The following is a 27,119-nucleotide window of genomic DNA, read 5'->3' on the forward strand; positions in this document are numbered from 1 at the left end:
AATTACACATCAGGGTGAAATTTTCTGCCTTGTGTTAGGTAGTGAGTCAAACTTGACATTACTCGTCCCTTCTGGCCTTAAAATCCATAGATCAGGTCTCCTGCTGATGTAAATCAGTGTAACTCTTTGGACGTCAATAGAACAAGGCTGACTTACACCAACTAAGGATCTGGCCTGAAGAGTCAATAAATCTATGTTCATGTGTATGTTTAAGGGTTGCTGAAACAATAATATTCGTTTTACAGTAAACCTGGTAGATGCCATTACGTCTTCTTTTCTTGCTGGTTTGCCTCTCCTATTCCTGTGGTTGTGCCTAATGCCACTCTCATATATGGTGCATGCTTTGAACACATGACTGATGTTCACTCTCATTTGGTAACAGTATGCACACTAACACTCTTTCACTATTTCTCTTCATGTCCTTCCCTCTCATCTCCTTGCAGCTCAGTTTCATTTCCTTGCTGGAAAATCATTGATTAGACCAGCTCAAAGAAACAAAACTGTGTGGTGGGTGGATGATGATAAAGATCCAAGCAACAAAGAAGAAGTTCTTGTTGCACATTGGGTCAAACTCTGATCTCAGTTACACTAGTGTGAACCTAGGTAAAGAGTTTCAAGCTTATGTGACAAAAGTTAGACACTGGACCCACATTTGAGCTCCTGAATAAATGACCTGATTTTCAGAAAGGCGGAACACCCATGGCTCCAACTGAAGACAATGTGAGTTATGGATACTCATTACCTATGGAAATCAGGCCTTTTATTTAGGTGTACAGTTTAGAACATTTTTGCCCTATTGAAGTCCATGAGACTACACTGATATCACTGACAGCAGAATTTTACCCATTTGGCCCATTGTCTTTCAAAGACAGACTCTGCAGGCTTGCAGGGCTATTCCAGGGGATCAACGTCCATCTGCATCTAGATAGTTGTGGTTCCGCAGCTTCAGAGCAGGTTATTCTCCTCCAAGAAACACACACAGCAAAGTTGAAGGCTTCCAAGAATATTTCAGAGCTGGGTCTCCATCAGGCATTGTGCATTACTTCTGATAGTTTACAAACTAAGCACAGGGATTCACATAGGGCTCCATCCTGCAAGTTGCTGAGCACTCTGATCCTGATCCAGCAAAACACTTAAGCACATGCTTAACTTCAAGCACATGAGTAATCTCATTGATCTGAATAGGATTATTCACATGCTTAGAGTTAAGCACGTATTTAAGTTAAGGGTCAGAGTACTCAGTATCTTGCAGGACTGGGCTTATAATTCATATCAGCCATCACAAAATTTAGCAAGAGTTCAGAAATTAGTAGCTAATGATTTATTGTTCCAACAAATAGATATAATCATTTATGTTAAAGGGAAAGAAGAGCATTTGCCAACTGATTGCTGGAACGCCTTCTTTAACAGAGTCCTCTTTGTAGGGCCTTTTCTTGGCTTCTGGTTGTGGTAGAAATATCTGCTGTCATCCCCTGTCTAAAAAAGATAAGAGTTGTAGCTATTCTGATAGTGCCATTGAATAACTCTTTGAATGGACAGCAAACAGGACAACTTTTACTATCGGTTGTATAAATTCCCTTGTCTTTCATTTTGTTTTGGCCTTGTCCTGGAACTGTTTGGAACTCAGTATCCAGATGGTCTTCCTAGGCATGTAAAAGTTATTAATGAAAAGTTAGAAAGGAACGACAGTGGAACCTCGCTAATGCTCAGCTGGCTAATCTAGTCATTCATACACACTGAAAGAAAATGTAGCTCTCAGCAGATATGTTAAACCACCATGCTGACTGTGGTCCCATATTACTAAGATGCTTTTACAATTAATACTAGTGAACATTCAGAAACAATATTTTCAAATTTTGGTGCTTTGATGTTGGCCCCTAAGTCCGCATGTAGGCAGTAAGTGACTTCATTTCAAAGTCAATAGGCGTTGAGCATGGTCAGCACCTCTTGACTTTAGGCCACTTTTATTTAGGTGTCTTAAAAAATGGAATTAAGTGACTAACTTTAGGCTACCAAGTTTGAACACTTTGGCCTCAGGGCCTATGCTGCTCATTAGCCTGCTGCTGTAATTTTGTTTGTTTTGATCCCTTACCAGATGCATGTGCTGGAATAACTTCTTATTTGATCTAGCAACTTATGACACTTCTAGTTAAATTATAGGACAAAGGTAGTGTTAGTGTTGTTTAGCAATGGACCTGAACCCTGCTTCTAGATGGAACTTGAATCCGAATTTTGCAGTTCAGGCCCATCTCTAGTTTTGCTGATTTGGATTTTACCAGGCTTTTTCTTTGATTGGGGAATTTCTTCCTCCAAACTGTACACATTTACTGTTCTGACTGCATGTTGACCAATATATTTCATTGTCTTATTGTGTCAGACTCTCCCACTCCATACTCAGATGTTCTTGGGTCATAGCCAGAAATCTACATCCAGGACAGAAAAAAGAAAGGCAGGAGAGCAATGGCAAATGGATCCGCTCCAACTATCTTTTCTTTTGATTTGAGAACAGAGGAAGGTCAAATCCCCTTCATGCCAAACCTGCTCCTGTAAATCTTTCCAACCTTATGCACAAACCTTGTATTGTCCTATTTTTCTCCTGAAGTCAAATACATATTGAGCAGGTTGCTCAGCCCAAAATGTGACCTTTCTTTAAAAAACATATTTTTGTTGCCCACCTCCAATCTCACTCCTGAAATGTGACAATAAAGACATTTTTTTACCAGCTCCACTGTGTAACTCTACAATTAAAAATTCTTTGGGCGGTGACCACAGGACTAAGTATAGGTGAAAGGTACGTGATGCAAGCTGCCTATCTGACCTTACCACTCTTGTGTGCAGTCATTAAAGAATGAAGGAAACAGAAAAAGAGCAGTTGCATTATATTCACAGACTTGTCTGCACCATGATTTCTTGTCAATGGAGGAGACACAGCAGGAAAGGCACCAGTTGGACCTGCCAGTCTTTACAGAATCCTTTAAAATACTATAATAAAAATGGAAGCTAAGAGTTTTGGAAGAGCTAAAAAAACACACATGCTCCAGGGCACAAGGCAGCTTCCAACAGATCAGGAAGGAATTTTCCCTATGAGCAGGTGCAGCTCATCTCCTAAGTGCCTTTTGCTGGGTTCCTTGCACTTTTCCCTGAAGCAGCTGCTACTGGTCACTCTTGGAGACAGGCTGCTGGATGGGATGGACTACAGCTATGGTCCAGTTATGACAATTCCTATGTTCCTGATAAATAATTCTCCCCAAAAAGATATTTCTACTTGCTGCACTGAGAATTGCTTACACCAGTGCTACACTGGTTGCCTCACGCTGGCCTTTTGTTATTTATTTATTAAAGGCCAGGGAGATCCAGGGGATGAAGGTGGGTCTAATTCTGCCTCCATGTGCATCATTTGGGCACAGCTCTAGAACCTGCTATCCTTCGAGCACAGGCACTGTTCTATGTATAGCTCTCCCGGTGCGCCACCTGGCAGAAGGGTGAGATATGTTTGGAGCATGCTACCTTCTGATACGCTGTAGCAACAGGACAGCTAAGCCTGCATGGTGGGGAATTCTAGGGAGAAATTCCGTTGGGGCTCTGCAGTTTCACACCATCCACAATGTGGGGTTGTGCCTAAATAAGAAGGCTGAGTTCTAAGTTACTTCCCTGGCTTAAGACTGCAGAAAAGATGCACTGAGTTTTCAAACTACAGTCACTTCTACTTAATGGCTGAATTACTGTGCAACACAATCCTCTGTTTAATTGGAACAAAATCTCAGCAACCAAATTATTTGTATTCAAAGACACCTGCATGCTTATTTAAAAAGTAGGGCTAGTCCCAAGCATTCAAAAAGCATGTGTCAGACACCAATACATCATAAGATTGCTTTAAAATCATGAGACTTTTATCCACAAAACAAATCCCAGCGGGTTTAGCTGCCTTCAGATTTGTGAGCCTTCTCAATGAAGCTGCCCTTCGCTCATTTGTGTGTGATCAGCTCAACTCTAAAATTAAATGGCAAACAAATAAATTAACACAGTTAAGGATGCTGGCTGGCAGGGCAGGCCCTTTCAGAATGCTGAGTTGAGCAAGCTTCTGAAAAGCAGGAAAAGCACAGTTAAGGTTGCCCATGCAACCTTAACTTTGTCCTCTTTCAACAAAAGATAAACAGGTCTAGTCTAGATGAAGGAATGTGGGTTACATATTAGCAGTAAACAAAGCCATCACGCTAAACTAACAGAGGGTATCTTGATCCTGAATTCAATAGACAGAATTAACATGGTCCAGCACCCCAGAGAAACACAGAGACTGAATCCCCAGGAGGCCTTCCTGACTGATAAGACAAAAACTTGCCTTTGGGGATAGAAGGAAGAGAGAGAGACCGCATCTTTATCCTTCCCATTAGGAGACAAAGAAACCAAGCAATTTGACCTCTGGGGTGGGTCATGGCCAGGCCTGCCAGTAAAAAGTGGGAAAAAGACTGTGCATGAAACAAACCATCTTGAACAAAGACTGTATCTTGCTAGGTTACATTTTAGTCTTTTAGATGAATGTTTCCACTTTTATTTGCTTGTAACCATCTCTACCTTTATCCCTTTTGCTTGGTATGACTTAATCCATGTTCTTCTGTTAATCAAATTGTTTCAATTTCACTATAAACCAGTTCAGTGCTGTGCTTGAAGGGAAGGGTGTATTTAACCCAGTTAAATTAATAAACTGTACCAGCTCTTCAAAAGAGCAGCAAACTTAATATCTTCTATCAATGTACGTGATAGCTGCTGCGCATTGCAGAGAAATATCTCTGAGGAACTCGGGCTGGAGTTCACTGATTGTTACTTGCTAAGCCAGGATTGGGCTGGGAGAGCTGTGAGGAGTTTGCTGGTGAGGAAGACAGGCTAGTGTGGCAGGGAGCTGATGCACAGGGCTGGTCTACACTAGAAAACTAGATTGATGCAGCTACATCACTCGGGGATGTGAAAAATCCACACCCTTGAGCAACGTCGTTAAGCTGACCCAACCCCTGTTGTAGACAGCACTAGGTTCATGGAAAAATTCTTCAGTCGATCGAGCTACCAGTTGTGCTGTAGCATTTTAAGTGAAGACATAGCAACAGTCTAGTCTCTTGCAAAGCTCACACTTGCTGAGGCAGAGCAATAACACAGGGGTGCATAGCTTTGGGTATCCCCAGCAGCGTGTTACAAGCCCCACTCCTCCTCCTGTGAAAAATGGGTCAGTCTGCTCCTCCCTACTCCATCCCCACGATACCAAAGCTGGGGAGAGCGAAGGGGATGAAGAACTTCTGGAGATACAGGGTTGAGACTGGGGGGAGGGGGCAAGGAGCAGAGGTAGTGTTGGGGGTTGTCATAAATTTAAAGGGAAGGATAAACACCTTTAAATCCCTCCTGGCCAGAGGAAAAACCCGTTCACCTGTAAAGGGTTAAGAAGCTAGGATAACCTCGCTGGCACCTGACCAAAATGACCAATGAGGAGACAAGATATTTTCAAAGCTGTGGGGGGAGGGGAGAGAAACAAAGGCTCTCTCTGTCTGTGTGTTGCTTTTGCTGGGATCAGAGCAGGAATGCAGGTCAGAACTCCTGTAAAGGGTTAATAAACAATCTAGTTAGATATGCATTAGGTTCTGTTTTGTTTAAATGGCTGATAAAATAAGCTGTGCTGAATGGAACGTAGATTCCTGTCTTTGTATCTTTTTGTAACTTAAGGTTTTGCCTAGAGAGAGTCTCTGTGTTTTGAATCTGATTACCCTGTAAGGTATCTACCATCCTGATTTTACAGAGGTGATTCTTTTATTTTTTCTTCAATTAAAATTCTTCTTTTAAGAACCTGATTGCTTTTTCATTGTTCTTAAGATCCAAGGGTTTGGGTCTGTGTTCACCTATGCAAATTGGTGAGGATTTTTATCAAGCTTTCCCCGGGAAAGGGGGTGTAGGGCTTGGGAGGACTTTGTGGGGAAAGATGTTTCCAAGCGGGCTCTTTCCATGTTATATATTTGTTAGACGCTTGGTGGTGGCAGCAATAAAGTCCAGGGGCAAAAGGTAAAATAGTTGGTACCTTGGGGAAGTTTTAACCTAAGCTGGTAAAAATAAGCTTAGGGGGGTTTTCATGCAGGTCCCCACATCTGTACCCTAGAGTTCAAAGTGGGGAAGGAACCTTGACAGGGGTGCATAATTGCTGGGCTGGGGTTGAGCAGATGTGGGGCTGCGGGGCACAAAATTAATAAATCGGAATATTTGGCACCATCGGGCAGCATTTTATATAAATCTGTGTGATTTGGTTGTAGTTGAATGTTCCAGCGAGAAGTCCTGTAGTGTGGGCCAAAATCACCTGACTCTAGTACTTTAGGAGAGCTGGCAACACTGATGCCAGGACAAATCCATATGAATATAATAGGGAAAAATACTCTATATGATTGTGTGGCGTTACGGCCAAAAGAGCTAATGTGATCCTGGGATGCATAAACAAGGGAATCTCGAGTAGGAGTAGAGAGGTTATTTTGCCTATGTATTTGGCAGTGAGACTGCTGCTGGAATACTGGGTCCAGGTGTGGTGCCCACAATCCAAGAAGGATGTTGATAACTTGGAGAGAGTTCAGAGAAGAGCCATGAGAATGATTAAGGGATTAGAAAATATGCCATATAATGATAGACTGAGGGAGCTCAACCTATTTAGCATAATGAAGAGAGGGTTAAGAGGTGGCTTGATTAGTCTACAAGTACCTACAAGGGGACAAATATTTAATAATGGGCTTTTCAATCTAGCAGAGAAAGATCTAACATGATCCAATAGCTGGAAGTTAAAGCAAGACAAATTTAGACTGGAAATAAGGCAGTGAAAGTAATTAGCCCTTTGAACAATTTAACAGGATCGGGGTGGATTCTCCATCACTGACAATTGTTAAATGAAGATTGTTGTTTTTTTCCCCCTAAAAGATCTGCTCTTGGAATTATTTTGGGGAAGTTCTCTGGCCTGTGTGTACAGGAGGTTAGACTAGATGATCACAGTGGTCCCTTCTGGCCATAGACTCTATGAATCTATGTATATTCATAATTTTAAAAATATATGATTATGTTGGAAGGTGTTGATAGCTGCCATCAAGTGAGTCTTTGATCCAAACACAATCGCAGACGTCATTACAGCCAATGGGCTTGCCAAGAACTCTCAGCCTCTGTGGAAGGACCAATTCAACCCTTTTATGTAGTGAAGACAGCTGGAAACAATGAGGGTTGGGTTGCCCACTGCAGTGGCCCACATGGCAGATCAAAGCTAAGCCATGTTGGTTGAGGGATTTGTCAGAAGCAAATGCAGGAGCTAGGAGTTTTGGTTTTCAGTCTGTGAGTGTTGGAAGCAGACAGCCAGGGAAGCAGAAGAAGTAGTGAGTGGGACCCTGAGGGGAAGTAGAGAGTCTCACCGACAAAGGTCACTGGAGTGGCGGCAGACCTGGGGATTTCTGAGCAAGGAAACTGCTTGCTGTTGTTTGGTCTCACTATGCTCAGGGGAAGAGGACTTTTTGTGCACTCTTTGTAAATAAACAAGAATACACCAAAGAAGAACTGTAACCTGACTTGTATCATCAGTGTCCTCTTCTAATGGGAACAACCCTGCGAGGCCCTGAAGGAGTAACAATATAAAAAAAATGCAAAAAACAAATTAGAAATATGTGCAAAAAGTCAAATAAAGGTATGACACTCCCTATATAACTGTGCAAAATTATTCCATGACTCTTTCAGGTTTGACCAATGATTTGCAATTTTTCCAAGAATTACAAGCTACAGACCCAGTTCTGCATGCTCACTGTGTGTAGAAGTCCCATAACTGAATGCTAAAACACTGAAGAGCGTATGATACAGATGTTTCCATTTAGCTAATCCCCTCCTAGCAAAACCCCACCCAAAGCATTCAATAAGATAGACAAAAAAACCCTCTCTCCACTGGAAAAAATCATGGACCTAATATGATGTCAGCAAACTATTACTGTTCACTCTGCTTATGTGTTGTATCCCTTTCCCCTTTTTCACTCTGTCTTGTCCATTCAAATTGTAAGCTCATTGAAGCAGGGACTATCTATTACTTTGTGTAGCCTATAGCACAATGGGACCCTGATCTCAGTTGGGGCTTCTTAGTGAAACAAATAATAAACAATAATAATTTCATGTGTAATATTAGTGTTACACATTAGGGATGGGTGAATGGAACAATTCACTTCCCAGATTGCTTGAATGTTGCCCATATTTGGTGAGCTTAATATTTCCAAATAGTTTTGTCTGGTATTGGTGCTATTAGAGTATTTGGTCATCCAACCCTTATTCTGATATTGTCATCGGTAGACAGGCAGCACACACACAGAAAGACCAAAACCAAAAAGGTCTGTTTATTAACTAATGGATCATAGCTGTAGCTGATGTAAATTAGATTTCAAAAGAGCTACACCGACCTAGCTGAGAATTTTCAGTAGTGTCCCGGTTTTGAACAGTACCTATAGAAATGGTTATTGGCCAAATAAGAACAGCTTTGCGCGCAAACTATTTTGTACACTGACTACTGATCACTTTTTCACATACCAAAGGAACTGCCACACAGAAGCCTTGCTTCCATTATATATAAACATCACTTTACTGAGTGAGTGTAATGGTACAGCTCCAGGTAAACTCCAGATCAATAAAACATAGAAATACATTAATACAGTGCAGAAAACCCATCCTTATATATGTAAGGTAGGTTTAAAAAATAAGTTTGCATGGTTTTAGTGCTGTGCCTGTGTCTATATTGTCTCACTTCTGAAGACGCTTGGATTATGTTCATACTCTTCCTTTCTCTTTTGATGTTGTTGTTATTAATGGGATTCAATATTTACTGCACATACTTTTCTTTTATTTTTCAGTGAGCAAGTAGCTATTAAGGATAGTCGTAGAACCCAGCCAATGCAGAGCTAATAAAGCGAACCCTTGCACTCTGATTCAGTAGGGCCCAATAGGGGCCCTGGAGGCAGAATATGCAAGTTGCAGAGCAGCGTTTCTCAGGGTTCCTGAGAGACTGTGCAGGGTCCACAAAATATTACCATTAAAAAAAAATCTCAATGCACATCTTCAATGCTAACCATCAGACCGAGGACAGACAGACTCTGCAGTAAGAAGCAAGCACACCCATCTCACTGATATCTGTAAGTACTCTTATGCTCTTTTTCTTAAAGCATTACTAACAGTATGTCTCTATATGAAGTACACACATACTTTTGTCAATCAGTTTCTCAGTTGGGCGTACGTGATTAACATTGCATTTGAACAGGGGTCCATCTGCAACAAAACATTGAGAGCCTCTCCTCTAAAGCACATCCAGTCATCTCCAGCTGCTGCATAGGCAGGTGCTGGGGGGAATTTAATAGATTTTAAAGCCAGAAGGAACTATTAGATCATCGTCTGACCTCGTATACACAGGCCGTAGAATTTCACCCGGTGACTCCTGTACTGAGCCCAATAACTTGCGTCTGACTGAAGCATCTCTTTCAGAAAGATGGAAAATCCACCACTTCCCTTGGGCGTTTGCTCCAGGGGCTACTCACACCTCTTGTGTGCTTTAGTTCTAATTTGTGTCGGCCTGGTTTTCACTTCTAGCACTGGTTCTTGCTATGCTTTTCTCCTCTCGATTAAATAGCTCCTTAGTACTTGGTATTTTCTCTCCATGGAGGTTCTTATACACAGTGTGCAATTATAGTATGCCTTCTCTTTTGTCTAACTCTGGTTAACTTCCCCGGAGCTGAGGAAGAGCTCTGTGTAGCTCGAAAGCTTGTCCCTTCCACCAACAGAAGCTGGTCCAATAAAAGATATCCCCTCCCCCACCTCGTCTCTCTTTTTAAAATCACCAGCCTTTGCAGTTCTTCAGTTTAACTTAAAATGCTACAACAGAGAGGGCATTTCAAATAACAATAGAAAGTGTCATGGAGCATAATTACAGACTGTTCTTATCCTCCGTGCACATGGGGTCATACGCAACCCTGGTTTCCTCTCACTGACACTTTATCCCAGGCTCTATGTGGAGTCTTTCGATTTCAACAGCGTGGAGGCTCCTAGGGAGCCTTTTGTCGAGCACAGAGTGACTCTACGTCTCGTGTTGGCCGGGAGGGGCATGGAGGGACATTCAGGGGGTAGGGTGAGTGGCACTATGGTGGGGAGGGGTGACCCTTTGGCCTGCCCCGCACAGGAGCGGGGGCCCTCAGGCCAGCCCCATGTGGTGTCCTGTTTTCACTTTGGGAATTATGGCCACCCTGCCCTAGCAGAGGGAGGGGTGGGGTGATGTCATGCTTCGGCATCCATCCTGAGGAGCAGGTTCTAGTTTGGGAGTTGCAGAGAGTCGGCTGAGGGGAACTGCAGAGAGAAGCTGCACGGTGCCAGCTCCAGCATGGCCAGGCCTCTCCTTGACTGTTTGCCAGTGCTCCCCTGCTGCAGCATGTAAAGCAATGCCACCTCCGACTGCCCCAGCCAGCCACAGGACGACAGAACCTCTAGCAGCGCCCAAAACGCTGGTAACCAGAGGGGAGCGTCTGCTGTGAGGCTGGCCTGAGGGAGAAGCCCCATTTGTAACTGAGAGCTGGAGGTCTGCCTTGCTCTCACATTTGTTTGGGTATAACTCACCTTACATTAGAGGAGCTGTCAGGGGCGGGAGGAAGAGAAGAAAGGGGCTCTAAGTCCCCACTTGAGACCCAAAATGGCAATCCCCAAAGGGCCCACTCTGCTAACCAAGGATCAGCTGGAGCAAGGGGTGCACCAGCCTCACCCCAAAGCATGTCCAATATATCCTCTCAACCAGACACAGTTGCTACGTGGGCTAACATGATCTACTTGAATCCCAGCTGCTCCTTAAGGAAGCTTTCTAGCTGCTTTCCACTGCCTAAGCAATGCAGAGAAGCCAAGGATCTTGCCCTGGTCTGTGACTGGTAATCACTACCTGTAGGGTGGCTCAGAAACACACAGATGGACTCAAGCTGTCTGTGAAGAACATTGGCCTTTAGACCTTCCATCCCGCAGGACATTCTGGTTTTAGCTTTCAGCTTAAAACTGATGCCAGACATTTGGAAATCCCAGTTCGTTAGATGAAGTTTATTCTCTAAAGCATCCCTTCCTCCTGTTTAAATTTTTATTTTCAAACAAGCTCCATCATCAAACACAGTGAATAGTCTGGGTAAAATGCGAACAGCTGAGCTAATATTACATTTTTTATTTCCGAAAGAAACATCACAATGTTTTAAAGAGGTTCCTCACGTGTGGGGTAATTACAATGGCCGGCTAATATGGCCTTTCGGAAATTCTTCCTGCTTTTGAACTTGAGAGAGAGAGAGAGAGAGAACTATCAGTATTTTCAAAACCTGGCCCAACTCTCGTAAAAGGCAGGAGCCTTTTCAGACTCATACCTGCTACCTGAGAGATAGTGTCACCATTCTCATATTCAAATTGTATCTAGTCAGAGGAACCAAGTCATACAATCAAACCGTCTGATATTCAGGGCAATATATATATGTATACACACACGCTCACAGACATGCAACCCTAAAACAAAACCACGGCAGAGTGTAAACACTACACAGTCCTGAATGACACATTTCACTACTGCTGAGTTAATTAGCAAGGCAAGCGACACAATTATCAGAGGGAAAATGCTGGTTCCAGACACCTACTCAGTGGAAATATAGTGGTTTTAATGAGCTGGTAATTTACAGCGCTGGGTGGGAGAGCAGCTGGATCTTTGCCAGGAGTAGAGCCGTCTCCTTGCAATCCTAGAGTTTAATTAAGGAGATGGAGGGTGGATTCGTTCAGCAAAGTCTTGTGTAATTCCATCTGTTTAGCACTTGGAACAGGACAGGAAACTATTGACAGGGCACTTGGGGCCTACATCTGGCAAAAACATGTTTCAAAGAGTTTATAAATCCCGCACTCAACAAAAAAAAAAAAAAAGGAAAAGAAGGGGGAGGGAGCGACTGCAAGAGTTGGTGGAACACACTAGACAAGGGGCACTTTCTTTGTGGGATGCCGTACAGGCACTCATTCTTGCTACAAGAAGAAAGCTTTATGATTCTGGGGCACGTAATTGATAGCAATTGACAAAGCATGTTTGTTCAGGGTGCTATGGAAACAGAAAGAGCTGCAGACTCTCACCTCTGCATTTCCCTTTCCTTTCTGGTTGGTGCTCAGAGGAAACAGGGCCTCTGGGGCTGGCTAGGCCAGGTTTGATGGCAGGCCAACTCTTTGTTCTTGACTACTGGATCTGCAGGCAGGCATATAGACTCTTTCGTGGTGAGCAGTTGACTCACTGCACGGGGATTTTTACTGGGATTTTACTGAGCTGAGGTATATACACGACTGTAAATCACTACAGAAACATTTCCTTTCATTAGGGATGGCTTCTTCCCAAGCCCTCAGCTCTGAGCTCCCTGGAAATTTGAGGATCCAGTTTTGCTGCTTGGATCCATCCAATTTGGGGGTAGACTGGCATAGCTCTATTGAAGTCAGTGGAACATCGCAATTTATACCTACTGAGGATCTGGCCTTCTATGTTGTTGTTTTTCTCAAAAATACTCTTCCCATACCTTCCCAGACAAGGGCTAAAATCTCACAGCTGGGAGATACAAGTCATGGAGATACGCGTTATAATTGTTGCAGGCAACAAGTTGCAAATATGCAGTTTCATTGGCGAACCATCTGGCATCCCTCATTTCCCCTCCCTCCCCTTCACTCTCCTTTGACCTTCAAAGGCCCTTCACTGGAGTGACCCTACCTCATATTGAGGAGGCCAAGCTGTGGCTCTGGCCAGAGTCAATCAGCCCTGCTGTGAGCTCTGGCCAGAGTCGCTGGAGTGAGCAATGAACTGAAGTGCTCAAAAAGAGGTGGAAGCTGTGCCTCTGAAACACCCCTCTCCCGCAGGAATGTTTTCAGTTTGTTACAGTGGCAGACCCAGTCTTGTTTCTTAGAACTCAGTTGATGCAAGTATTGCTCTGTTTCCTGAATAAGAGAAATTCCCAGTGACAGTGAGGATCTATCCATAACAAAGGAATATTAAACTATGTTTATATTTGATCCGTTTAAAGGTAACTCCCAGTGGCAAAATATGGTTGTGCCCTTTTTTGCTTCTTTGTGATCTATAAAGGCCTGCTTTTTAACTTTAGAAATTCAGGTTCCATCTCACCAAGAAGGTTTTTATGCTGACTGGAGAACTAGTGAATTGATAAGATCTCAAGACCTAGGAGAATGAAAGTTGAACAGTTAGAAGGGGAAAGAATTTTTAGTCAGTCTGTTTAAAAATCATAATTTGGTTAACACCTAATTGATGCCTAACAAACACTCTGGAGAAAGGACATCTTTGTTAATGACTCAATACCCACTCCCCAGTTTAGGTCTGAGAACTACAAACATACGTCCCTTGAGACCTCCCTTCATCAGCACTTCTGGCAAAAAATTTCAGGGTTGACATTCCTGATACTTCCAATGTAAAAACAAGTAGAAAAAAAAACCCTGAAAAAGCCAACAATTTTGAGGCCTTCCTTCCACATTACCAAGCTGTAATCATGGCGACCAGCCCAATTTAAAAACCTCAGTTGCAGACCCTACTCTGATGTAGCTTCAGGGTTTGAGCTGGGAACAGAAGGGTAAAAGAATAATGCTCTAGAAAATTTGCAAAGAAAATAAGTCCACATCACTGTGCACTAGATACTTTTTTTCTCATATTACACAATGGGCCAAATTCATCTATGGTGCAACTGTTTTGATCTCAGGGCTTGCACTGATATGAAGTTGGCCCAGTGTTTTATTTTCATTCTACTTTATATAGCAGATGTTTAATTCCTTGTACACGCCTCATTACTAATAAGGGGCTTTGTCCCCCTCTAGTGGCTGAGTCAGCTGAAGTTGGGGGTGTTAGTTCTTTAGCTATAGATCAGGGGTAGCTAAACTTACTGACCCTCCAAGCTGCATATGACAATCTTCAGAAGTTCAAGAGCTGGAGCGCACTGCTGGGGATCGGGGATTAAGCCCTGTGGGGAGGAGGGTCTCGGGGAGGTGCTTGCCAGGGCTCAGGGCTTCAGCCCTGCAGGGAAGGAGGGTCTCTGGGCTTCAGCCCCATGGAAGGCACCTGTTTGGGCTCGGGGCTTCAGCCCTGCTCCTGCTGAAGCCCTGAGCCCCGGCAGGCAGACCCCGTTGGGTCGAAAACCCAAGACATCCCCTCCCTGCTAGGCAGAAGCCAGAGGAGACGTGCAGGGGGACACGTGGGGTCACACGCCCCCCCAGATTTTTGCCAGGATTTGCTGGCCCCGCTCAGTCGCATGGCGCCACTGGGCCACCTCCCTGCATGGCAGCTGCTAGAGCTGGCAAGCTGGGAGCTGCGGCTGTGAGGAGAGGCAGCGGCAAACAGCTGGGAGCTGCTGGGAGAACCACTGAGGTTAAGAGGGGGCCAGCCTTGAGGGGGGCGAACCTATTGGGGGAAGTGAATCTTTAAATTGCGCCCCCCATTTCAGCAGGCACCAGTCGTCTCTGTCCCCACCACCCCATTGCAGGGCAGAAACCCCGAAACTTTCCCCCTCCCCCCCAGTCTGGTACATGGAGAATGGGGGGGTCTCTGTGAGCTGCACTGTAACTATAAAAGACCCGCTGAGCCACAGTTCAGCCACCTCTGCTATAGATGCTCATGCCTCAAGTACAAGAGGTTCCGGCTACACTCCCTGCTGATGACCCACGGCAGGTAGTCATTACGCATGCAAAAAGACCACGAATGCTCAGATTTACTGAGAGAGGAGGTGGTATTAGGGGGGAAGCCTGCACAACCAACTACCCTTTCTCTTCTGAGTACGAACATCTTCAATATGCTGTAATCAGCCCAGCACCTTTCAATAGCTCTCAGTGCACAAATCAGAATGGTAAATCTGGTAAATGATTTTGTTTCCTTTATTAACAGAAGTATTCGGGGTCTGTTTCTGATTAACATATACATATTGTGGAAGTGAGCTCCAATATGTATTTGTTTCCCTGGCAATCTTTTATTACATTGTGTCTATGTTCCTAGGTTCCTTCTTTAACAATATGTATTCAATGAAATATTATGGTTACTATTAAAAAATGCTAGAATTTCTGTACTTGTGGTGTATTGTTGGAGATCTACCAGTAATTAATTATTCTCTTAACTACAAAAGCAGCAGGTTTCCAACATCTCAAACAGCCACTTAAGTTTTACAGACACTTAAAAGAGAGGGACATAACTAATTGCATGTTCAGTTTTTGTCTGCTGGAAGAATCCATTATTACTAAGTGACTGAACATTAGATATCCTTTATAGCCAGATGCAGCTGCCTTGCAGTGTCTGTAAATTCAAACTCAAGAAGTTCCTGTAATTGAGAATAATGGGCCAGTTTCTGAGGTGGTTTGCACAAGTGCAAATTGGGAGTAAGCTCACTGATTTACTACTGAGTAATTCAGATCAAAATCTGGCATGATACCATCAGTCCTAGCCTTAAGAGAGGCTCACAAAGTTGTATTGTTATATTTTATGAGCCTCGTTTGAAAAATTATTTATGAAAACAAACCATCCTCCTAAAAATAATCAATCAGCTAGGTCGGAACCTTATTCTATAAACTATGGGGAAAGTTGGGATCCATGTTCAAATCTGAAATCCATGGCTCAGACTCATCTCCAATTAAGGACCTAAATCTGCGTCCTCTGAAATAATGTGTGAAATTCCCTTTGACTTCAACGGAAGCATGATTAAGCCAAAAAAACCCAAAACCCTTCACATGAGAAGAGGATTCCATTTTTGTGTGTGGATATGGGCCCTGATTCTCATTTACATGAAGACAATTTTAACCTCTCCTCCCCCCCCATCCCCCCACCCCGGCAGTGTAATGGGGCTTTGAAGTGGATGTGTGTTACATTTAGGCTCACATTAGGTATCTCTCCACTTCCAGGGAAGTGTAAAGAGGCCTTTATGTAAGTGAGAATCAAGGCCTTTACATTGAGTTTTGAGCCTGAAATGATAACATGCAAAGAGAAGGTGGGTGCTTCCCATAAAGGCACAAAATTCAAAAAATAGACCAACCTCCCCAGTTTTCTAGTTCTTTTAAATCTTCTGATTCTTTCAGCCAATGATGTGATTTTGGGGTCTGACTCATGATTGTTGAACACTTGGGCCTGGCAATAGTGAGATCCAATTGTTGAGGATTATTTCACTTGGTTATTTCAAGCAGACTATTATTATTCTCTCAGAAGTTATGCAACACAGTATTTATAGGGCTCCCATCTGAGACATTCCTTAGACCCAACCCAAGTTTAATACAGAACTGCTGTGGACCTGAAGTAAAGAACCTCGAGAGGTTATAGCTCCAGTGTTTCCAACTCTTGTAATTTTATTGAGAGTCTCACAATATTTGGTGTTTTGTTCAACATCTCAGATCCTGGACTTATGGGAATCTTGGCTTTCATTTAAAGTAAAAAGTAATTTTCTAGCCCTCATGGCTGCAGAGAGAAGCTGGAAAAATATGATCCGGAGGTAATCTGAAAGCTCAAAATCCAGAAGACAAAGAAACAGAATCTCAAATAATTTTTTTTTTTAAATCTCATGATTTTAAGCAAATTTCATTATTATTTTGGGGGCCTGACTCATGATTTTCCAATGCCTAGAGGCTGACAATCCTGTAGCTCAGTTTGTCAGTTTCAGACAAGACCTTTAAAAATGAGAACATAAGCATAGGAGGTTGGTGTCATTGGCCAAAATGTCTTCTCTGACTTGTGCAACATGCTATGTGGGCTGCACCCTGTCACTCCAACAGTGGATGGGTGAACATTTTGTGCTCAGTTTGTAAAGTGTCTAGGGCTCTTCTGGGATGGAAAGTGAAGTATAAATGTAAGATTCATAGATTCCAAAGCCAGGAGGGACCATTGTGATCATCTGACCTCCTGTATAACATAGGCCATAGAAATCCCCCAAAATAATTCCTCAAGCAGGAAAACATCCAATCTTGATTTAACAATTGCCAGTGATGATGCATCCCCTGCAACGCTTAGTAAGATATTCATCCTGCTTCCCACCTCACCCCGCAGAATGCCCACCATTAGAAGATATTAGAGAGAGATTTTCAGCTCTGCGTTGTACCAAGCAGTTTAATTAAGGAATCCACAGAATTAATAATATTCACACTGAAAACAGTGTTTCATCACAAAGTACTGTATTAGCATTACAAAGGGCCTATAAAATCACCTCTGAATCCCCCTACAGTACATTTCTAATGATATTTTATCCAGTCTGGATGTTACTGACTGACGCAGGGGGGCATGTTTTCCTTTGCTTCATCCGAAATGTTCTTTTGCTCAATTCCATCCCATTACTCTTAGTTCTGTCTCCACCAACCACCCTCAAAAATCCCCCACCCTCTTTAATGCTGGTTATTGCAAAGAGGAGGCAGACACTGTACAGGCTTGAATCTAAATAGTAGCAACTTTACTGACTCTCTTAATTCCCCACAATTTATTGAAGTCACAGCCATACATTTTGTGCAAATTAGACTAGTAATGTACATTTCCAAAACACTTGCTATCTGTGCATTAACCTTGAGCTTCATGGGGATTTTTTGTTAAAATACCCTTGCTCTGTGTTTATCAAATCGAGCTTAAGCAAAGTATCAAATAACAAAGCACAGCCATTAAGAAATTCAGGCTTGGATGTCAAAGCAACATAAGGAGCGCACACAGGTTTAAAATTCTTCAGTTTATTTTGCAATATTGAACGTCTGGAAACCTTCTTGTCTGGATCTGCAGAACCCTATGGTCTGTTTTCGAAACCTCCTCCATCCATATCCTATTTTCTCAGGCATTTGTCATTTCTCATGTCATTAAAACCAATCTCATGAAACTTCAGATATGTCTAGTAAATAAAGATGAAGGCCCAGATTTTAAAAGGTATTTAGGTGTTGCTGCTCTCAACGTTTTGAGATTTTGGGGGTGGGGTTGTTTTTTGTTTTGGTCAGTTGGCTTGCGGGGGGAGGAAAAGAGGGTTATTTTGTTTTCTTGTGTGTACAGTTGCTATATTTCTATTAGGTCTTTGGAAATTAACTGGTTTTGACTCTGTTGAAAATACCAGCCAGCAGGCCACTACCATTGTCTATGCTTTGGTACTATATTGTACCGAGCACACACAAACATTAAGAAAGGCTTATTTTTGTCAGTAATCCCTTGTTTACGCACAGGTCCCTGAAGGAGCTCTCTGAATGGTTATCTAGTATGAGCAAGATAGGTCAGTGAATTTCCTCACGTGTCTGATCATTCCTAGGACTCTTCATGTGGGTCAAAAAAATGTCATTGGAAAATCCTAATTCATCAAAAGAGAAACACTTTGCATAAATGTGTTTATTTTGCCAAAATTACATTTCAAAATAAAATGTGGGAGGAAAAAAGCATCTTAATAAGGTTGAAACACTCCATTTTTTCCTTTTTGGAACTTAACGATTTGATTTCCATTTAAAAACAACTTTCCATTACATTTTTAAAAAGCATTACATAATGCAATATATATATATATATATATATTTTTTTTAAATATTACATATTACATAAAAATGTTGTCATTGGAACAAATGTTTTGATTTTATCAAAGCGAAACTCTTTGAGCAATTTGAAACAAACAAAAATCCAAATTTTGTTTTGTGTGAAACTTTGAAAGTTTTGGTTTTGTTCCAATTCAGAGTGGAATTTTTTTTTTCAGCTGACATTATTCCCTGTGAAACAAAAAATCTGGTTCCCGCCCAGCGCGAGAACACATGTACCTTGTCTCCAATCATGTTGATAATGTGTTTCTCGGGTCTGATTATTCCCCTTATGCTGGTTTCACATCACCAAGGGATTCCCCAGGACAGGGTGATGCCCAGTTGCATCTTTAAGACACTGGGCTCATGTTTCTTCCCATGGAAACCCCTATTATCTAGGAGTGTTGAAATCTTCCAGTCTAGCTAATCCAGCATCTTGTGTTTGTGCAGCTTAATTTTTCTGGGGCTACTACTGGCAATGCTGTCGCCATTAGGATATTTCCCCTTTCTCTGAGTCCTTTTTAGAGCATTTGCAGTATCCCGGTTCATTTCCTGGGAAGCTCATGCCTTTCCTGGCTGCTCTAGAGCTGCTGTCTCAGTTAGTATAGGCAGTTTGTCTCCGGCCTTCCATTGCTATTTCCTCCCCTTTTGCTGCCTTTCTGATGTCTCTTCAATCAGTCATTTGGTGTGACTGCAGTACCTGTCTATGCTTTTTTATTCCTACATTTGTTTGCCCAGGGAAGCAGTTTTTGCCCTCTGCTTTTCTGTGCTTTTTTTGGTTTTCCTTTCCCAAGCTGACTCTCTGCCGCACTTTCCCTTATGCTCCAGCCACTCTCTCCATTCTCTTTCCCACCCCCCATGCACTTTCTTACCCTGGTTCCCCCTTTGTACGGCTCTTAAGTGTTCTGCAAGAGACAGACACCTGAACAGGTGGGCCTCACCCCTCCACGCCCAGCTGCCGTTCCCTTATCAGCACGCACCAGCCAAGCCAGACATGTGCTTGGGTTTCAGGGCAGTTTCAGTCCCCCATTCTCCCTGACACTCTTCCTCATTCACCCGCAATTGTTGGGGGAGCCCCAAGCGAGCACTGGCAGGTCACCTCTCCCGCTGCGCCCACACACACTCCCAGGGGAAGGAAATGACGTGCCCCTTGCCATTTCCCCTCCTAGCTCCACTACCTGTGGGAGGAGAGTGATGACCCGCTTGACTGGCTCCCACAGCTCCCTGCCCCACTACCTGGGGCAGGACAAGGAAGGCTTTGCCCACCCATTCCCTCCTTTGTCTCCCACTATCTGGTACAGGGGAGGGGTAAGGCCCTGTCCTGTCTTCCCTCAGCTCCCTGTGGGGAAGGAACAGTGTGGTTACTCGCCCTCATACACACAAGAGCTCCTCCCAGCAGCTCGCCCCGGTGTCTGTGGGAGGGAAAAACAACCATCTCCTGGCTCCTTCCATCTCCCCTCCCAGCCCATTTTGGCTCCTCATTGCCTGGGGCAGGACAAGGACAATGTCTTCCCTCCCCAGGTTCCCCTCCCCACTGCCTGGGGGAAGGGAGGGATGTTTCTCCTGCTCCATCCTGGCTCTTGACACCCCCTCCCCATTAACCCACAGCCTGGAGGACTGGTATCATTATCCCTTGTGTTACCGTGTGCTGTGCCAGTGCCTGGGGGAGGCAAGTAAACATGTGCCTCTGGCTGCCAGCTGAGGAGTTGTCCTCCCTGCTGCCTGGGAGAGGGAAGCAAAGATTCCCACTAGTTCCCCTGCTCCCCTCATAATTTAACAGAAAAGGGGAAGAGATCACCTCCCAAGCCATACTCTCCCCTCTCCCAGCCCCTCACTGTGTCCCCATACTTGGGGGAGCAGAGATGTGATTCCTGCTCCAGAGATCCCCTATTTCATGGGGGAGTGGCGTGAGGCTGTCCAGCACCAACCTCTGGAAATGTTGTGTACTCTGTCACCTCAGCTCCTCCAGTGGTCCCTACTTTCCCCTCCAAAACGTGGAGGAAGTGAGTGATATCCCTCAACCTATCGACCACTTCCTTTTCCCCCAGCACCCTTCCACTAAATCGCTACACTGGAAATAGAGAAGTGAAGATAAACTGTCTCTGGTAGTTCTGGCTGCAAGTCATATGTATACAATAAGTTCTGTGCCTCTGCAAGGGACATAGAGGAGGCAATTCCTATTAATGTAGCAATCATGTTCTGATATTGAGGCCCAACATTTTGATGTATGTGGGTTTTGTTTTCAGTTAAATCAAGGTTAGGAACTTCCAGGAAGTTCAACAAGCATGGAGATGAAGTCTCAGGGATGGACTATATCAGAAGGGCAGAGACAGAAGGTGGTGTTGGTTATGCATCTCAGATATAACTCCATTTTACTCATCCTACTAGGAATCTACACAATGACATTATGGGGAATAATGGTGTAACCGCATCCTAGGATTGAAATTGAATTGTTGGGTTGAAATGCCTCATTGGTTTGGAGTATCCTGCTTCATTCCTCCTTTTCCCAGTTCTCTCCTACTCTTGGACTGGGCCCCAACTTTCTCCTCATTACATAGTTTTTATTTTGGGGTTGGGAATATACTGTTTCATTCTTAATGACTCCTACTTTATCCATTCCTTTTTCAGAGGAAACCCAGTCCCTCAGATTTGGAATATGAGCCTTATTTGACCACACTGGTAAGTACCCTGACAGTAAACTCATGATAGAGGTGCAGTAGCTTCACAGATCTAACACATTAGGCAGGATGAGAGTGTGTGTGCATTTGTGTTTTAAGTTTAAACGGGGCTGGGAAATTGCAGTACTAATTAGCCGAGTTTTCTCCATTTGTTTTAAGAGGCAACCCAGGCCCTAATATTTTGAATCAGAATCTTTGCCAACCTCTGTAAGAATCCTCTCTATAGCCTAAGCCCGGAGATCAGAGAGACAAGGAGCGTGAGGGAATATCTTTTATTGGACCATCTTCTGTTGGTGAGAGAGACAAGCTTTCGAGCTACACAGGGCTCTCCTTTTTTAGATACAAGAAAAGAGCATAAACATGGAGGTGACAGTCTGATGAATCTAACAAACTGGGAAGAGATTAGAGTGGATTTGGGTGTATATTACGTACATGCCTTCACATACTCACCTTTCCAGGAGATCTACACAATGATACTATGGGAATTAAAGGAGTAATCTTAGTCTGGATTATGGTCTCACCATTCTGGTGTTTTTGTGTCTTATTTTGAGGTGTATCGGGGCTGAGGACATCCTGTCTCATTCCTTATTATCCCTCTTCGATCCAGCTATTTTAATATAAAACCATTTTCCAAAATTTGGAATTTTAACCCAAGTTTGATCTGCTAAGTAAGGATCCTGGAAATAAACTCAGCATGGAGGTGAACTTTCGGGACTAGAATAAACCAGGAGGGCACAGACAGGTGGTGGTGTTGGCTCTGCATCACATATATAGCTCTGTCAATTCAGCCAGCTAAGGGGTCTAGGCACTGACATTATGGGGAGTAATGGCTTGATCACATTCTAGAACTGAAATGGAATTGTTGGGTTGAACTGCCTCTGGGGTTGGAATATCCTGCTTCTTTCCCACCTGCTCTAGTTCTCCCCCAGTTTGTGACTGAGCCCCAACAGTGAGTTGATGGTGTCCTTTTTAGTTTGTAAATAGCTCTATTTATAGCTCTGTCTGCTCATTCTGCCAGGGGATTGACACCCTGACATTTTGGAGCCTAATGACATAACAGTGTTCTGTATCTTGGCAATTGTTACTGTTTGTGTTAGGCTGCCATGTCTCTGTTCTGGGAATGTCTTTTCTTATATCCCATTTTACTAATATTTTTAATTGTGTTGTGCCTGAAGTTTTAGTGGGTTATTTTTTCCAGTTGATAGTGCATTCCTGAGTGGGTGTGTATGGAAATATCTCACCCCCTTTTTCATTCCTGTCCAGGCTTCCCTAATGCAGGTGGCTGTTTGTAGGCTGGGGTAGCAGGACGGGCTAGAGCCTTGGCTTTCCCTGCCCAGTGTGCCAGTCAGAGTCGGTAAGCCAGCAAGCAGGAAAGCCTTCTTTGGGGTCTAATCCCCAAACTATTGAAGTCAACAGGAGTCTTTCCACAGAGTTCAGTGGGTTTGGATCAGGCCCTGGCTGCTGATATAAGCAAGGAGTGAATTACACCTTTTCCCCAGAGCAAAGAGAAGCAGGTGAACAAGTGTGCTAGTGCTGGGTGTTTCCTCCCAGGGGTATTCCTGGGGTAGTGCAGTTTAGGCACCACTCTTGCTCAGGGTTGTACCTGAAGGCTCTGTCTAGCCCCTTTGCCATTATTCTGAAGTTTGCAGAAAGCCTATTTGGTAACTGGCCCAACCTGATTGGTGCATCTTTGTTTCTGCATGCATTTCTGCTTGGAGAAACTGAGGGTAAGATGTTTTCATCATCTTTTCATCACTGGTTTTATAAGGAAGCTCTGCTCTTGAATTTGGGAGCTGAGGCCTGGTGTATTCATCTGTGGACCCTGGCACTAGTTACAGCATGCAGATGACTCTCTCAGGGTTGAATATGTGTGAGTGTGGTGGGTAAGGAATTGATGTTGGCTGCATGCCGCTTACATGCCACCAACCCCTGACTTACTAGTGGAGCAATAGAATTACATTCTTCTAAAGTTTTGAGGAAAATGTGTTCTGTCACTGGGTCAAACCATGTTTGCATGAAAGCACGTGTGTGTGTACAAGTGTTTCTCTGTGTTTCTGCTTGGGGTGACTGAGGATGGGATTGTGATGATATAATTCTATGTAACTTTTTTTCACTATTTTCTTGAAGAGTAAATCTCTTTCTCAAACTTAGGAGCTGATTCAACTTGGCCCAACTCAGCACCCTAATACACTCAGGATTGATACTTAACAGACGATGTTGGCTGCATGCCATACATGTGCGTCTAGCCCCCCAGCCCAACGATGATTTATGGAATGAGTTTTATGTGATCTTTGGAGGAAGCATATTTTGAAAGCTGGGTCCCATATCCCTGAGTGCGTGCAATCTTTTCAGCATAACTGGGCATATGGGACTAGACTTCTGGGGGACAGTAATATTTTCACTCTTTATGCATTAAGAGGGAATCCAAAAGGTCAGTTTTGGGGGCAAAGCCCTATTATGTTAAACTAAGGAGTCTATCTGGACCAGTATCGCCACAGTATGTAATAACATTCCCACTCTCAGTGAACCCATTTCACCATTATCTCTGAGCATTATTAGGCCCATCTCAGACTTCATCCTCTTCAGTAACACTAGGGGTCATAGGAAAGTTGCTAGCGTAATGATAAGCCAAATTATGAAGAGGAAATCCCTCTCCCCTCCATTTGAGATGCATCAGCTGCATCTGGGCCAACAGGAGAGTAAAACAAACTGGAGAAGGTCTAGAAGAATGTCAAAAAATAGAAATAGTGAAGGGCAAGTTTATCTCAATGTTAATCGGCATCATGAATGAAAGCATACATCTTCAAATACATGGTGTCCTGTTTTATAACTTGAAACTTTCCTTAGTGCCTGATTTATATGTTATAACCCCTTGTCTCATATTTCACACATGGATTTTGTCAGATCCTGGTATGTTAACCATACAGCATTTATGCTGTAATTGTTTCTGAAGTGCTGAACAATAAGTGTATTTGACACATATATTTGCTGCAAAAACGTGCGATCAGACGTGTATCTGAGTAGCTCAGGTAACATATTTCAAAGAGAAACCTCACTCCTGTGTGTAGTTCATAACTGATCCTTGCACTTAGATCTGCCATTGGACTCTGATACGCTGTTCATTTCTGCTAGGTGTGATTTGAAAAGAGAAGGAACACTTCTGTCACTTCTACATTGTTTACGGAGCTACTGAATCTGCCAGCAAGAACAATGCCTCTGCCCCAGCCAGACATGGGCAGTTGGTGCCTGCTTTGTGAGAAAGCACCACCCTGCTGGCGTGGGATGTTTAGATTTCCTCTCAGCTGTTGGAACTGCCAACTGTCATCCTTTGGAACCCTGAAACCTGTGCCCATCACTAGCTGACAAAAACAGCCAGACGGCTCCATCACATACACTAGCAAGGGCAAAGAGAGTGGTCGCAGGGGAAGAAAGGGCCCTCCCCTTTCCACATCAGCTACAGGTGCAGAGAAGTGTTTGAAACAAGGGGTCTTGAAAAGACAAGCAGAGGTGGAGACAGCATTGCGGTAATGAGAGGCAACAAGGTCTAGATTAAGAATGAGCACAGGCTTGAGTGTTGGGAACTCCTTGGTCCTAATCATTTCAGCTTTGCCTCTGATTCACTGTGTGATTGTGGGCAAATCTCTTCACTCCCTCAATTAGGAGTCAATTGGTTACCTAAGCTTGTGAGATGTGAGCTTTGCTATGGAGGGTGTAATATACATGTTTGTTTGGTTATTTATTGTTCAGAATGAAAATAAAGGGGAAATCCACAGTGTTTAGAATTGCTTAAAATCTGAATATTTGAAAAAGGTAAATAAGGAGGGAAAGGAATTTTTTGTAGCAGGAAGGCGATGAAAAATCTTAGAAACTGGGAGTTTTAGAAGTGTTTTTAATGAATTAAAGACAAGAAGGGGATCAAACACAGGACAAAAACAGGAGAAAAAGATGTCATTAGCTATTTTATAAAGGTGGCTAAACATTGTGTAATTTAAATGTGGGAAGTGCTGGTGAAGATGGTACATTCAAAAGTGATTTTTAAGGCAAGCCTGTACTTATAATAAGGCTCAGTAAAATGGAATGTAACTTTTTGGGATGGGATATTATATTCTGCTGAGAAAATTGTGACGGCAGCTTAATTTCCTGTTTTGCATCCAGTGTAGCTGAAAGAGCTTTGTAGTTTGCATGAGGATATAAAAACAAACTGTTTCCCAAAGCAGGTATGAAACATGCCATTCTAAATTTTTATACACATGCCACAAATGGACTTTCAGAGTACATGGTCTTTATTTGTTTCAGAATCTCCTAAATTTTATTTAAATGTCACCGAAGGCTGGATGGCTCAGGAGATTGTTCATGAGGTGCAGCGCTTGTCATTTCCAGGGACCTGGGGTGACAACCTGACCCTACTGAAGTCAACAGGAGTTTTGTCATTGACTTCAGTGGAGCCAGGATTTCACCTCTGATCTTGAATGACACAGAGTTCAGTTCTGTTGGGTTCTGAGTGCTCTCAACTTCAGCAACTTGCAGGGTCCAGCCTTAAAGTGCAACTCTACAGTGAAAAGGAACTCTAAAGGAATGTCAGTGAGTGATGCAATTTTTATTGTGTTTCACTGATTCCATTTCAGATTTGGTCAATTAACAATTAAAGAGTCCTACACACACACACACACACACACACACACAGAATCTGGACACAGAATTAAGTTGGTTTCTTTCTTTCTCTCATATAATTTCTGGTAATAGACTGTCTTTCCACTGACATTGATAAATCGTTTCCCCTTATACCTGTGTAATTCTTTAACTGTGGTGGGTGAAGGGAAAGTTGTGAGTGGGAATGGGATTTGAGGAAGGAAAAACCACGAGGAAGAACAGACGGGAAAGAGGGAATGAGAGAGAAATGACATTTATTGCCTTTGAGTTGGAAAAGAGGAAAGAGAATGGAGGCAGGGAAGGAGCGAGCAAGCGAGCGAGAGAGAGGTCAGGTATGAAATTAAACTCAAACACATGCAAATTAGAAGAGTCAAAACATTGTTGCAATAAAGGAGAAAGAGAGAAGCACTGGAGACCGTGTAACAGAAAAGGAATGACAAGGATGGATCTGAGGGGAAACAAACAGAACGTTAAAACTGGGGGCAGAGGGGGAGAGGAAAATATGCAGCACAGAAGAAAAGAGGAAGAAGAGAATACAAATCGGGAGCTATTATCATTTTGCATTGGCCACTGAAAAGACTGGTCAGGGATAGCAGTGATGTAGAACCTTTCTTCAGGGTCTCTCACTGGCAGTGCTTCCTCCAATCACTGGTATTTATGTGGTCTTGGTATTTATCTGCTCCGGACATCTGAGTGCCTCTCACCTGTTTAAAAAGATAAATAACAATCTCTCTTTTTCTTCCCAGCCTCTAGAGGAAATAACTTGATTCACTACAGGGAGATATTTTGTTTTGTTTTGGTGGCATTGTCTCCCTCTGTGACATGTGAGTCCTCATTGCTGCAGGACAATGTCATTTTTCATCTCCCTGTCCCAACTTTATTACATCTTGCGAAGTATGTCAAGCTGTCTCTCTCTCTCTTCTCTTTTATAGATCATGGCTTCCCCAGATGTGGAGTGCACAGTGGATAAAAGTTCTTTGCCCAAAGCTGGTGCAGGTGATTTGCACCAGACCATGCCAGCAGATTCATCTCCGGACGTTAAATGCCCTGTGTGCTTGGAAAGATTTGACAATATGTTTTGCTTAAACCCTTGCTTACATAAGTCCTGCTTTTCTTCTGTCCAGGAGTGGTCAGAAGCCAAAGCAGAGTGCTCACTCTGCAAGCAGCCTTGTCAGTCTGCGTTTCACAGTGCAGGGGCTGAAGAAGATTCTAAGGAGTATGTCTCTATGCCTTCGGAAAATC

The 27,119-nt window shown here is 43.3% G+C and overlaps 1 long non-coding RNA gene across 1 annotated transcript in view; it reads left to right on the forward strand.

The window, feature by feature from the left end:
- LOC141987067 (uncharacterized) overlaps positions 1–26,898 on the forward strand; it is an 80,476-nt gene extending 53,578 nt beyond the window's left edge. The window contains exons 2-4 of the long non-coding RNA XR_012639436.1: positions 8,883–9,161; positions 21,178–21,228; positions 26,810–26,898. This is a non-coding gene — a long non-coding RNA (uncharacterized LOC141987067). The remainder of the gene's footprint in view (positions 1–8,882; positions 9,162–21,177; positions 21,229–26,809) is intronic.
- The last annotated feature ends 221 nt before the right edge of the window (positions 26,899–27,119 follow it).

Source organism: Natator depressus, chromosome 5 (genome assembly GCF_965152275.1).
Source record: "Natator depressus isolate rNatDep1 chromosome 5, rNatDep2.hap1, whole genome shotgun sequence".
NCBI lineage: Eukaryota > Metazoa > Chordata > Testudines > Cheloniidae > Natator > Natator depressus.